Source organism: Drosophila miranda, chromosome XR, assembly GCF_003369915.1.
Source record: "Drosophila miranda strain MSH22 chromosome XR, D.miranda_PacBio2.1, whole genome shotgun sequence".
Lineage (NCBI taxonomy): Eukaryota > Metazoa > Arthropoda > Insecta > Diptera > Drosophilidae > Drosophila > Drosophila miranda.
Window position 1 is genome coordinate 34,507,505 of NC_046674.1, and position 13,299 is coordinate 34,520,803.

Genomic DNA, 13,299 nt, shown 5'->3' on the forward strand with positions numbered 1-13,299 from the left:
CGGCAATTGATGCTGATCAAGAATATATATACTTTATGGGGTCGGAAACGATTCCGTCTGGACGTTACACACATCCACTTTTACCACAAATCTAATATACCCCAATACTCATTTTGAGTATCGGGTATAACAAAGTGTGCAGTTTCTTTTCGGCACATTCCTTATATTATTGAGAGACGAAATAAAAACATATTGACACACATTATGCAACCTTATGCTGAGGAAAACCTGCCCTTGAGATGGGTCTTTCTACAGAAAAATGACCCAAAGCACACCTCAAAGCTGGTCAAGGCTTGTTTTACGGAAAAAAATGTAAACGTCATGGCTTGGCTAAGTCAGTCTCCTGACTTAAACCCATTTGAAAACTTTTGGAGTGACTTGAAACGTTGAATTGGTAAAAATAGTTTTCGAAAAGAAAAAGAATTTTGGAGAATTTGTGCTAAAAACGTGGTATGAGATTCCAGTGGAGACTTGCCGCAAACTTATTGCTAGTATGCCAAGAAGAATGGCCGAAGTCATCCAAAATAAGTGTGGCTATATAACATACTAGTAAAAGATTATAAATTATAAGAAAAAAGTGGTCAAATTTTGATACGCTTTTAGTTTTTTGCTGTGGAGAATTGCTGTACTTATTATTTTGGCCAGCCCTTGTTTATGTTTTTAAGGTTTAATCGGTCATAAAATATATATTTGAAATGAAAAATGCTTATAATAAACATTTTTATAGTCTATTGTAGGTTAGAAAACTAAAAGTAAATTTGATTTTTCAATTATGTTTATTAGAAAAGTTTTATAGGACGTGAAGCTCATAAGCGTGTACTTCTTATTTTGGCCAGTAGTGTATAAGAGCTAGAGCAACCAAATTTGGTATCCACACTCTTGTGATATCGGACCTTGACCGTTTCGTGTCAAAATTTCGCCACACCGCCTTCCGCCCCCGCAAAGGACGAAAATCTGGGGCATCCACAAATCTCAGAGACTATTAAAGCTAGAGCAACCAAATTTGGTATCCGCACTCCTGTTAGATCTCACTATAAAACGTATATCTTAAAATTTCGCCACAGCCCCTTCCGCCCACACAAAGGACGAAAATCTGTTGCATCCACAATATTGCAGATTCGAGAAAACGCACAATCATAGAGAATGACCATATCTATCAGATTGCCGAATCTGGATCAGATCGGATTATTTTTATAGCCAAAAGGAACAAATCAATTTGCAGTGGCGCCGCAGCGCCCGACGTCACGCTCAGACTGATTTTCTGTCTCTCTCGCACGCACTCTTTGTCGTGTCGTTCAAAATCATCTGGTCAAGGAAACAATAAAGCATAGACGAGGAAGCCTGATGGTGTAGGGCTGCTACTCTTGGTGGAACGTTATGCAATTGGTAAAAATCGATGGAATAATGAAGAAAGAATATTTAGGAACCCATTTTGTCAAATTTGACAAATGTGTCTTCCCCATATCCGAGATCACTTTCCAGCAAGACGGTAGGCCGCCGCACACGGCTAAATTCGTGAAAAATCGTCCCAATAATTCGAGTTTTCACTTAAGTGGCCTGCTCAATAGCCCAGATCTAAATCACATTGAAAATCGATTGGCTCTGTTTAAAAAACATTGGAAAAGTACGAGTCTGCACCAAAGGGATTCGGTGAGTCTTTGGGAGCGCGTGAAGTCCGAGTGGCGTATGATACCTTGATACGATACGATACGATAAAAGCTAAAAAAAATTATTATTAAAGTAAACAAATTTGAAACGTGCAAAAATGGATACATGCTCTTTTTTTGAACAAATTAAAATCTCTTAAGGAAAAGGATCTCTTTGAATTGAAATTATAGTCTTTTTTCATTCTCACAAAATTAAAAAATCTATAAAAAAAAAATTACAAGGATTGATCCATTTCAGGCGTTTAAAGTGAAAAGTGATAAACATGAATCCACATGTGCTCGCCACTGTAGTTCTTATAGTCTCTGGCGCCAAGCGGGATGGACAGACTGGCATGGCTCAATTGACTTCTGATCTAGAATATATATGATACCTGCTTCTTGAATATACATACATATACATATACATATACATTCATATATATACATTACGCGAGCATGCAGGAAAGATAGCTGTTAGACTAATATTCGAGGAAAATTAGCACTAAACTTACCAAGAGAACTAGGCATGCATTCAAAACACAAATACCACTACAATTACTAATTACTAGAACGGTGTGTAAGGATTATTTATTTAATAAGAGGTAGAGAATAAATGCAATTACTGCACCTTCAAGTGGCCCGTCTGAAACCAGCAGAACGCTGTTACGCGAGCATGCAGGAAAGATAGCTGTTAGACTAATATTCGAGGAAAATTAGCACTTAACTTACCAAGAGAACTAGGCATGCATTCAAAACACAAATACCACTACAATTACTAATTACTAGAACGGTGTGTAAGGATTATTTATTTAATAAGAGGTAGAGAATTCGTGGTGGATATAATATGGTAGAGGGAATAATATTCCGAGCATGAGACCATAAACCGTTTCCTGCAAGGAATAATTCGATCTACAAAGTGGAAGGAACAACGGTATAAAATTTCTAGTAAGTCTAATAGGTGAAGTTTATGGGACCCAACAGATCAGGGCTGTCTATTTCACCCCTGATCAAATTGTGCATAAAAAAAAATATATCACACCAATCATTTTTCTACGGTTAACTAAGGATGGGAGGTTCACTAATAGCAGTCTACTAGAGTAAGATGGGAGTCTCACACCCGCATCCCAGTTAAGGCCCCGCAGAGAAAAGAGTACAAAGTTTTTCTGTAACCGAGGTATAGAGAGTCTTTGTTATATAGGGGTCGTCAAATTCCTTTAACCACCTCTTTATAAACCCAAGCACGCCAATGGCCTTATTTACCATGGTAGAAATGTGTTCGGAAAACTTTAACTTGGGGTCTAACATAACACCCAGATCATCCACCAGGGTAATTCTCTCAAGAGAACCACCAAATAGGGTATAGGGAGCCAACAAAGGGCTAGAACGATGAAATGTCATAACTTTGCATTTCGAGGCATTAAGGTGTAACAAGTTTTCACGGCACCATGACTGAAAGTTATTGAGATCGGATTGCAAGCGAGAATGAAATGAAATGTCCTTATACTGGACACAGAGTTTAACATCATCCGCATACATATGTAGTACTCGAGAGTATGTTAATACCGAAGGCAAGTCATTAATAATGAGTGTGAAGAGTAAGGGGTCTAGATGGCTGCCCTTTGGTACTCCCGAAGAAACCTTTACTGGTGAAGAGAGGGAGTTTTTAAAGAGGACTCTTTGAGACCTGGAACAAAGAAATCCATCTCAGGAGGTTGGGCGAAAACCCTAAAAGGTCAAGTTTATGCGATAAAAGGGATTGGTTGGATTGGAGAGGAATTATAAACGATTCCTTCCAGATCGGGGGGAAGCAAAAAGAATCAATGGACAGGGTGAATAGTTTAAGCAAAGGTCCACACAGAGCCTCGGCGCATTACCTGAGTACACAACCTGGAACCCCGTCTGGACCCGGTGAAAACACCGGCTTAACTAGTCGAAGATCATGAAGTAAAGAACATTCATTTAACAAGGGACTGAAAATGCCGTTCGACCTCGGTAAACCGTATGGGTACGGATGACCAGAGTAGCTTTCCTCAGAATAGGTGGTTGGGAAAAATTGGGCAAAAAGATCGGCAATTGCCTGATCATTATTTGCCGACGTATTACAAAATGATAGCGAGGATGGGTGTGCGGACGTTATACGCTTACTGTTTACGAAGCAGTAAAACTGTTTAGGGTCCTGAGAAAAACGTATCCTGCATCGAGATAGGTAGTTCTTATAGCATTGAGCATTAAGAACTGAAAAGTTTGACCGAGCTATTACATAGCGAGAGTGAGAAGTAGGAGAACCCACTTCTTGAAATTTTTTATAAAGTCTTGATTTTAAGTTTTTTAGCCTGGATAACTCTTTGGTAAACCAAGGGGGTTTTCCAGATCTAGTCGGACAAGAAAGCGGGACACAAGAATCAAAAAATGTGCCAAGAGCATTGTAAAAAATGTTTGTGCCTTTTATGACATCAGTGCACAAGTACAAAGCGGACCAATCAAAATCCCTAATGAGGCTATTAAGCTTCGCAAACTCGGCTTTACGAAAGCAGCGGACACGCTCAGGTAGCCTACTCAACCGATCCAATACAGTTGGTCCTATATCTAGCGACACCTCGAAAGTAGGGTGGTAGGCGTCTTCAGGTATAGTGAGCGGAAGGGCTCGGGTTAACAACACTATGGTCGGATCCGATACAAAGCACAGATCAAGCAATCGACCCAAGGAATTTTTCACATGATTGACTTGAGACAGGGACAGGTCAAGCAAGCCGTCAACAAAGTCATGTCGTGACATGGGCACTAGGATACTAGACTCGTTTACCGGAGACCAAACAGTTCCTGGCAAAGTTGAAGTCACCAAGAACTATCATACGATCTTTATCAGATAGCGAGGAAGAAACAGCGGTTAAAGCGGACAAGTGCTTCTCATAAATTGAAATATCCGAAGAAGGTGGGATATACGAGCAAGTAATGAATATAGCGAAAGCGGGAAGAATCAGTTTTACACACAGGAATTCCAGTTCCTGTTGAACTTGGACTGTGAAGTGTTCCGACGTGAAGTAAGAGTCCACTGCAATTAGAACCCCCCCTGCACGTCGAGACGAACGGTCCTTTCTAAAAGTTGTGTACCGACCTGCCAAAACCTCGGAACTAAGAATGTCCGGCTTTAACCAGGTTTCATTAAACACAATAACGTGGGAAGCAAATGCAACACTATCCCGGAAAAGAATGCTGAGCTTACTACGCAAGCCTCTTACATTCTGATAGGTTACTAAAAGAGAAGTGAGTTTTTTGGAAAAGTGGAAGCAAGACGGGAAGTTGAGGAAGAGGAAGTTGAGGTTGAGGGTGGCACACTGGAAAGATTTGTAAGGGATATGCGGGGCCTATTCTTCTTCTTAGCCTTAAACTCCTTCACCACCAAATGCTCCGGCCAAAATTTGGCGGAGCAAATGGTGTCAAATTGAGTTGGGGAGATGCTTATCTTAAACGAGGCTATCTCCCTGGCATAAGAGAAGTTGAATTTCTCCACCTTTAAACCCACGGCTTTTATTTTGCTTTGAATGAAAGCAATTACATCATTAGATGTGAGGTCAGGGGCCAGCCGTGAGACAAAAACTTGTCGTTTTGGTGGGACTCCCACCAGTGGTTTGGGCACCACAGGCCTAGTACCTGTGGTGGCAATATCCGGAGGTCCGGAACGTCTATTTACTGGTGGGATCGGGATGGACGGGACAAAACTTATGTCAAATTGGACTCGAAAACTTTACCCGGCCCTCAGTTTTATACAAAAGTTAAAGGTGGAACTGTTGACGAGTCGGTGTCAACAATTCAAGTCGATAAATTTGGGGAGAAAGTGCTAATATTGCAGGCCATTTGCACCTGTGGCCTAAGAACCAGTGCTTTTTTCACAAAAGGGACAATCAACGCCGCTGTGTACATGAAGGATTGTTTGAAAAAGCGTCTTATACCTTTTTATAAAAAACACAATGTGTCAAGAATATTTTGGCCAGATCTGGCGTCCGCGCACTATGCCCGCTCAACTTTAGCGCTACTTGACTCAAAAGGCATCAATTTCGTGTCAAAAGAGGAGAACCCACCAAATTGCCCAGAGCTCCGGCCAATTGAGCGATATTGGGCCTCCGAAAACATGCAAGATATGAAAAAAAAACTGGATGCGTGCAACCCGTAGGATTACCAACGAGTGTGTGCAGAACTTAATGAGCGGTGCTAAGCAAAAAATTCGATTAAGAATAAGAGGCTAGACATTTTTTTAAATTTATTAACAAAATTGAAACTTAATGTTTTTCTCTAAAATTAAAAAAAAACGAGGGGAGCGTTGTGAGTTGCTGCGGACACCGCAACTCTACAGTTATACCCGATACTTAGTCAGTATGGCTCTCCTCCGGCAGACGCCGCTAATATTAAACGACACGACAAAGAGTGCGTGCGAGAGAGACAGAAAATAAGTCTGAGTGTGACGTCGGGCGCTGCGTAGCCAGTGCAAATTGATTTGTTCCTTTTGGCTATAAAAATGATCTGATCTGATCCAGATTCAGCAGTCTGAATAGTCATTAGTAGTCATTATCTATGATTCTGCGTTTTTAGTTTTCTCGAATCTGCAATATTGTGGATGCAACAGATTTTCGTCCTTTGTGGGGTCGGAAGGGGGTGGGGCGAAATTTTGAGATAAACGTTTTATAGTGACATCCTAAAGGAGTGTGTATACCAAATTTAGTTACTCTAGCCTTAATAGTCTCTGAGATTTGTGGATGCCCCAGATTTTCTTCCTTTGCGGGGGCGGAAGGGGGTGTGGCGAAATTTTGACACAAAATGGTCAATGTCCGATATCACAGAAGTGTGGATACCAAATTTGGTTGCTCTGGCTCTTATAGGTTCTGAGATCCTTGAACTCATATTTTGCAATTGGCAAAACCGACCATGAAACCTGTGTGTTAGAGAGAGACAGAGCGAGAAAGAATGAAATTGTTTTCTTGATTCTGGATATAATAATTATACGATCTGGTTGAGATTTTACACTCTTGAACATATAGTCATCCTCTACGATTCTGCGATTTTTGGTTTTATCGTATCTTTAAAAATGTGGATACCACAGATTTTCGTCCTTTGTGGGGGCGGAAGTGGGCGGGGCGAAGTTTTGAAATATTTTTGAAGCAGTGACATATCACAGAAGTCTGGATCCAAAACAACGTTGCTCTAGCTCTTATAGTCTTTGAGCACTAGGCGCTGAAGGGGACGGACAGACGGACGGACGGACAGACAGACAGGGCTCAATCGAGTCGGCAATTGATGCTGATCAAGAATATATATACTTTATGGGGTCGGAAACGATTCCGTCTGGACGTTACACACATCCACTTTTACCACAAATCTAATATACCCCAATACTCATTTTGAGTATCGGGTATAACAAAGTGTGCAGTTTCTTTTCGGCACATTCCTTATATTATTGAGAGACGAAATAAAAACATATTGACACACATTATGCAACCTTATGCTGAGGAAAACCTGCCCTTGAGATGGGTCTTTCTACAGAAAAATGACCCAAAGCACACCTCAAAGCTGGTCAAGGCTTGTTTTACGGAAAAAAATGTAAACGTCATGGCTTGGCTAAGTCAGTCTCCTGACTTAAACCCATTTGAAAACTTTTGGAGTGACTTGAAACGTTGAATTGGTAAAAATAGTTTTCGAAAAGAAAAAGAATTTTGGAGAATTTGTGCTAAAAACGTGGTATGAGATTCCAGTGGAGACTTGCCGCAAACTTATTGCTAGTATGCCAAGAAGAATGGCCGAAGTCATCCAAAATAAGTGTGGCTATATAACATACTAGTAAAAGATTATAAATTATAAGAAAAAAGTGGTCAAATTTTGATACGCTTTTAGTTTTTTGCTGTGGAGAATTGCTGTACTTATTATTTTGGCCAGCCCTTGTTTATGTTTTTAAGGTTTAATCGGTCATAAAATATATATTTGAAATGAAAAATGCTTATAATAAACATTTTTATAGTCTATTGTAGGTTAGAAAACTAAAAGTAAATTTGATTTTTCAATTATGTTTATTAGAAAAGTTTTATAGGACGTGAAGCTCATAAGCGTGTACTTCTTATTTTGGCCAGTAGTGTATAAGAGCTAGAGCAACCAAATTTGGTATCCACACTCTTGTGATATCGGACCTTGACCGTTTCGTGTCAAAATTTCGCCACACCGCCTTCCGCCCCCGCAAAGGACGAAAATCTGGGGCATCCACAAATCTCAGAGACTATTAAAGCTAGAGCAACCAAATTTGGTATCCGCACTCCTGTTAGATCTCACTATAAAACGTATATCTTAAAATTTCGCCACAGCCCCTTCCGCCCACACAAAGGACGAAAATCTGTTGCATCCACAATATTGCAGATTCGAGAAAACGCACAATCATAGAGAATGACCATATCTATCAGATTGCCGAATCTGGATCAGATCGGATTATTTTTATAGCCAAAAGGAACAAATCAATTTGCAGTGGCGCCGCAGCGCCCGACGTCACGCTCAGACTGATTTTCTGTCTCTCTCGCACGCACTCTTTGTCGTGTCGTTCAAAATCATCTGGTCAAGGAAACAATAAAGCATAGACGAGGAAGCCTGATGGTGTAGGGCTGCTACTCTTGGTGGAACGTTATGCAATTGGTAAAAATCGATGGAATAATGAAGAAAGAATATTTAGGAACCCATTTTGTCAAATTTGACAAATGTGTCTTCCCCATATCCGAGATCACTTTCCAGCAAGACGGTAGGCCGCCGCACACGGCTAAATTCGTGAAAAATCGTCCCAATAATTCGAGTTTTCACTTAAGTGGCCTGCTCAATAGCCCAGATCTAAATCACATTGAAAATCGATTGGCTCTGTTTAAAAAACATTGGAAAAGTACGAGTCTGCACCAAAGGGATTCGGTGAGTCTTTGGGAGCGCGTGAAGTCCGAGTGGCGTATGATACCTTGCAAACACCTACTAAATTTAGTCGAGAGTATGCCAATACTTATTCGGAATACGATAAAAGCTAAAAAAAAAAAATTATTAAAGTAAACAGATTTGAAACGTGCAAAAATGGATACATGCTCTTTTTTTGAACAAATTAAAATCTCTTAAGGAAAAGGATCTCTTTGAATTGAAATTATTGTCTTTTTTCATTCTCACAAAATTAAAAAATCTATAAAAAAAAAATTACAAGGATTGATCCATTTCAGGCGTTTAAAGTGAAAAGTGATAAACATGAATCCACATGTGCTCGCCACTGTAGTTCTTATAGTCTCTGGCGCCAAGCGGGATGGACAGACTGGCATGGCTCAATCGACTTCTGATCTAGAATATATATGATACCTGCTTCTTGAATATACATACATATACATATACATATACATTCATATATATACATATGGTACGCAATGAATTAAGGGTTATTGAAATTCGGGTATGCATACATACATACATATGTACATATGAATGTAACAGCCAAAAGGCATCCGACCGCAAAATTTACTATATATGTACTATATATATATTTTGCTGATAATCGCCTAGATCTCTGATGCTGATTTGAAATGTATGTAAACATGCAGATTGTACATTAATGTTCGAAAACTTATTTTGCGTTACAAACAAACCACAAAATTAAATCACGTTTTTTAAGTTTGGAGATGTCACTAATGTGTCCTTATCAGTCTTAAATGTTGTTTCCTTGGGTATCTAGATATTTTCCAACAATCAAGTACAAAACTATTGTAGCACTGGTTCAGGTCGATTTTATCATTATTTCTATTTCTTAAATTCTTAACTTTTCAAGAAAATAACAATAGGACATACTCCGATAAAACTATTAAATTACATGAAATAATTACTGAATAGAACTATCGATAAAGTATACCGATTGACTTATTTTTATTATTGAACCTATCTGTTATAACCTCTGCACACTGAGCACATCCCGAGGGAACGGGATTTTTTCAGCGATGTGAAGCCCCGATTCACAATAGCACCATCCACCATCTACTATACGTCAAAGAGCAGCTGATGAGCATAAAATATAAACAAAGTTTTGGTCAGAATAGTGAAATATAAAAAATTTTTAATTAGTAGATTTTGTTTCTAATATCTACTTTATTGGCTATAATTAGCTATGTATGTAAAATAAACCTTACTCTTTGGACTCCCTTTATAATTGCAGCAGCTTTGTTTGGCAGTTGGTTTGGCTTTGGCTGCTCCTCCTGTAATTCCTACTGCTCCTTCTGGTCTTCAAGCATTTTTCGAATGTGCTGAGTGCGGCGCCTTGGTTGCGGAAAAATTACTAGAGCTGCAGTTGTATCTGTTCTGGTCGACATATGTAGTACTATTATGCAATGGCTGCAAAATACTATCAAAAAAAAAAAAAAAAACATACATATGTACGTACGTGTAGTTATTACCACCAATTGCTGGTTTCCCATTTTTGTATTGTGTCTGTTGTATTTTTTTTTTTTTGAGTTTTCAACGATATATTCTAATTAAGATTTGAATTATGTCTACGCGAGAACTAATTTTTATTGTCCCTCATTGTTTGAAAACCATCGGCTAACTATCACATAGAAAAGTGCGGCTAAGGATCATCCCGGCGGTTGGTGGAATAACTGTGAAGTTTTCGGAACGGCAAAACTTTACGGACTACCCTCGATATGGACGGTCATCAGTGTGAACAGCCTATAATGGTAGTTTTGATTAACATTACCTCAGACGATTTTCGTTCACACGATGCATTGGAAACTGGCTAATAGCCTAGCTTATAGCTTTTTCCCACACAGCTCGACAGAAGTGAAACCTCAATTCCCACTGGAACCATTTAGAGCTTTGGATTTTTTGAAGAATCTCCGCGATGCTTTACGGAGTTCCCCTAGTTTAAGAGTACACCATTCAGGTTATCCGGCCTTTGGTTTTCCTAGAGGGGCAAGATTCATAGAGCCTTACTGCAGGCGTCGGTAAATATTTGAACACGACGGTCGTATCCTCCCGTGAAATCTTCTCCTCAGGGGGCTCAGGGACTCATGGAGAATGCGGCCCAGGTATTCTTAAAATCCAGTTTTTCCGCCTAAAACGCCAGAATTGAACTAGACTCGGTAGGGAGCAAGTTTACAAGTACCGAGAAATGTTCTTCCAGGACCCTCCAGTATACTATGTATCTCTGAATCTTGTGAGTGGAAAGTGCGAGGTCCAGGACCTCCTTACGATTTTTATACCCGATATTCAAAAAGAATATAGAGATATATTATAATTTTGGGGAAAATGAATATGTGTATTCTTGATCATCATCAATAGCCGAGTCGATAGCGCCATGTCTGTCTGTCCATCTCCGTCCTTCTTTTTTGACGCCTAGTTCTCAGAGACTATAAAAGTTAGAGCAACAAAATTTTTTATCCAGACTCCGGTGATATCACATCTTCCAGACTGTAGAATATAAATCAGCTCGGATCATTATTATAGCCAGGCCAATTTAATCAAAATTTTGATGTTTATAGATGACGGAATAATAATAATAATAATGACGGAAAAATGTCATATCGCTTATTAAAATCTATGGATAAACGGTTAATGTGCCGTCGTGTGTCCAAACTTTTAAATGCCGCATTTTTCCGTTAAATTGCGTTACTCGAAATACAACTGGTTGGAAATCGTAATCGTTTTACCAACAAAACCTTAAACGACGCTCAATTAATGAACTTGAGCCAATACAAGCCCCCAAGAAATAAATTTATTTAGACTTTTCCCGAGTTTTCAAAGTGAAAAATAGTCGGCTAAAGTTTATTTTTTTACTGTTTTTGGCTGAGCTTATTAAATATTTTCATTACATTTGATAATATGGGAATACCATTTGGGGCTATTTCTTAGCTTAGCTTAGCTTTCTGAGGAAAGCTACTCTGGTCATCCGTACCCATACGGTTTACCGAGGTCGAACGGCATTTTCAGTCCCTTGTTAAATGAATGTTCCCTACTTCATGATCTTCGACTAGTTAAGCCGGTGTTTTCACCTGGTCCAGACGGGGTTCCAGGTTGTGTACTCAGGTACTGCGCCGAGGCTCTGTGTGAACCTTTGCTTAAACTATTCACCCTATCCATTGATTCTTCTTGCTTCCCCCCGATCTGGAAGGAATCGTTTATAATTCCTCTCCATAAAAAAGGTAGCAAGTCTGATGCAAAAAATTATAGAGGTATAGCAAAGTTATCCGCTATTCCTAAAATGTTTGAGAGGGTTCTAACTCCGCACTTGCAACATCTCTGCGAGTCACTTATATCTCCAACTCAGCATGGATTTATAAGGCGGCGATCAACCACCACGAACTTGTTAGAGTTTACCTCTTTCATTATTAAAGGCTTTCAAGGTAACTTACAGACGGATGTTATTTACACCGACTTTAGTAAAGCATTCGACTCTGTAAACCAGTCCCTTTTAGCGCATAAACTTGACCTTTTAGGGTTTCCGCCCAACCTCCTGAGATGGATTTCTAGCTATCTTTGTTCTAGGTCTCAAAGAGTCCTCTTCAAAAACTCCCTCTCTTTCCCAGTAAAGGTTTCTTCGGGAGTACCACAAGGCAGCCATCTAGGCCCCTTACTCTTCACACTCTTTATTAATGACTTACCTTCAGTATTAACATACTCTCGAGTACTTATGTATGCGGATGATGTTAAACTCTGTGTCCAGTACAAGGACATTTCATTTCATTCTCGCTTGCAATCCGATCTCAATAACTTTCAGTCATGGTGTTGTGCAAACTTGTTACACCTTAATGCCTCGAAATGCAAAGTTATGACATTTCATCGTTCTAGCCCTTTGTTGGCTCCCTACACCCTATTTGGTGGTTCTCTTGAGAGAATTACCCTGGTGGATGATCTGGGTGTTATGTTAGACCCCAAGTTAAAGTTTTCCGAACACATTTCTACCATGGTAAATAAGGCCATGGGCGTGCTTGGGTTTATAAAGAGGTGGTCAAAGGAATTTGACGACCCCTATATAACAAAGACTCTCTATACCTCGCTTGTTCGTCCGATCTTAGAATACGGCTCCTGTGTATGGTGCCCTCAGTACAAAGTACACCAGGACCGTATAGAATCAGTACAGAAAAACTTTTTACTCTTTGCTCTGCGGGGCCTTAACTGGGATGCGGGTGTAAGACTCTTACTCTAGTAGACTACTATTAGTAAACCTCCCATCCTTAGTTAACCGTAGAAAAATGCTTGGTGTGATATTTATGCACAACTTGATCAGGGGTGACATAGACAGCCCTGATCTGTTGAGCCGCATAAACTTCCCGATTCCTATTAGACTGACTAGAAATTTTATACCGTTGTTCCTTCCACTTTATAGATCGAATTATTCCTTGCAGGAACCGTTTAGGGTCTTATGCTCGGATTATAATTCCCTCTACCATATTATATCCACCACTAATTCTCTTCCTCTTATTAAATTATTAATCCTTACACACCTTTCTATTAATTAGTAACTGTAGTGGTATTTGTACTTTGATTGCATGCTTAGTTTCTTAGTAAGTTTAGTACTAATTTTCCTCGAATGTTAGTCTAATAGCTATCTTTCTTGCATGTTCGCGTTTGGTTCGGCTTCGCACCGCGCGTCATGCGGCAGCGCCCCTCGGTC

General features: G+C 39.6%; 1 protein-coding gene across 1 annotated transcript in view; it reads right to left on the reverse strand.

Annotated features, from left to right (window-relative positions):
* The window catches only part of LOC117186194, a 35,141-nt gene extending 25,665 nt beyond the window's left edge, over positions 1-9,476 (reverse strand). The window contains exon 1 of the mRNA XM_033386486.1: positions 9,303-9,476. The gene's annotated coding sequence lies outside the window, so the exon portion shown is untranslated. The remainder of the gene's footprint in view (positions 1-9,302) is intronic.
* Between the last annotated feature and the right edge of the window lie 3,823 nt (positions 9,477-13,299).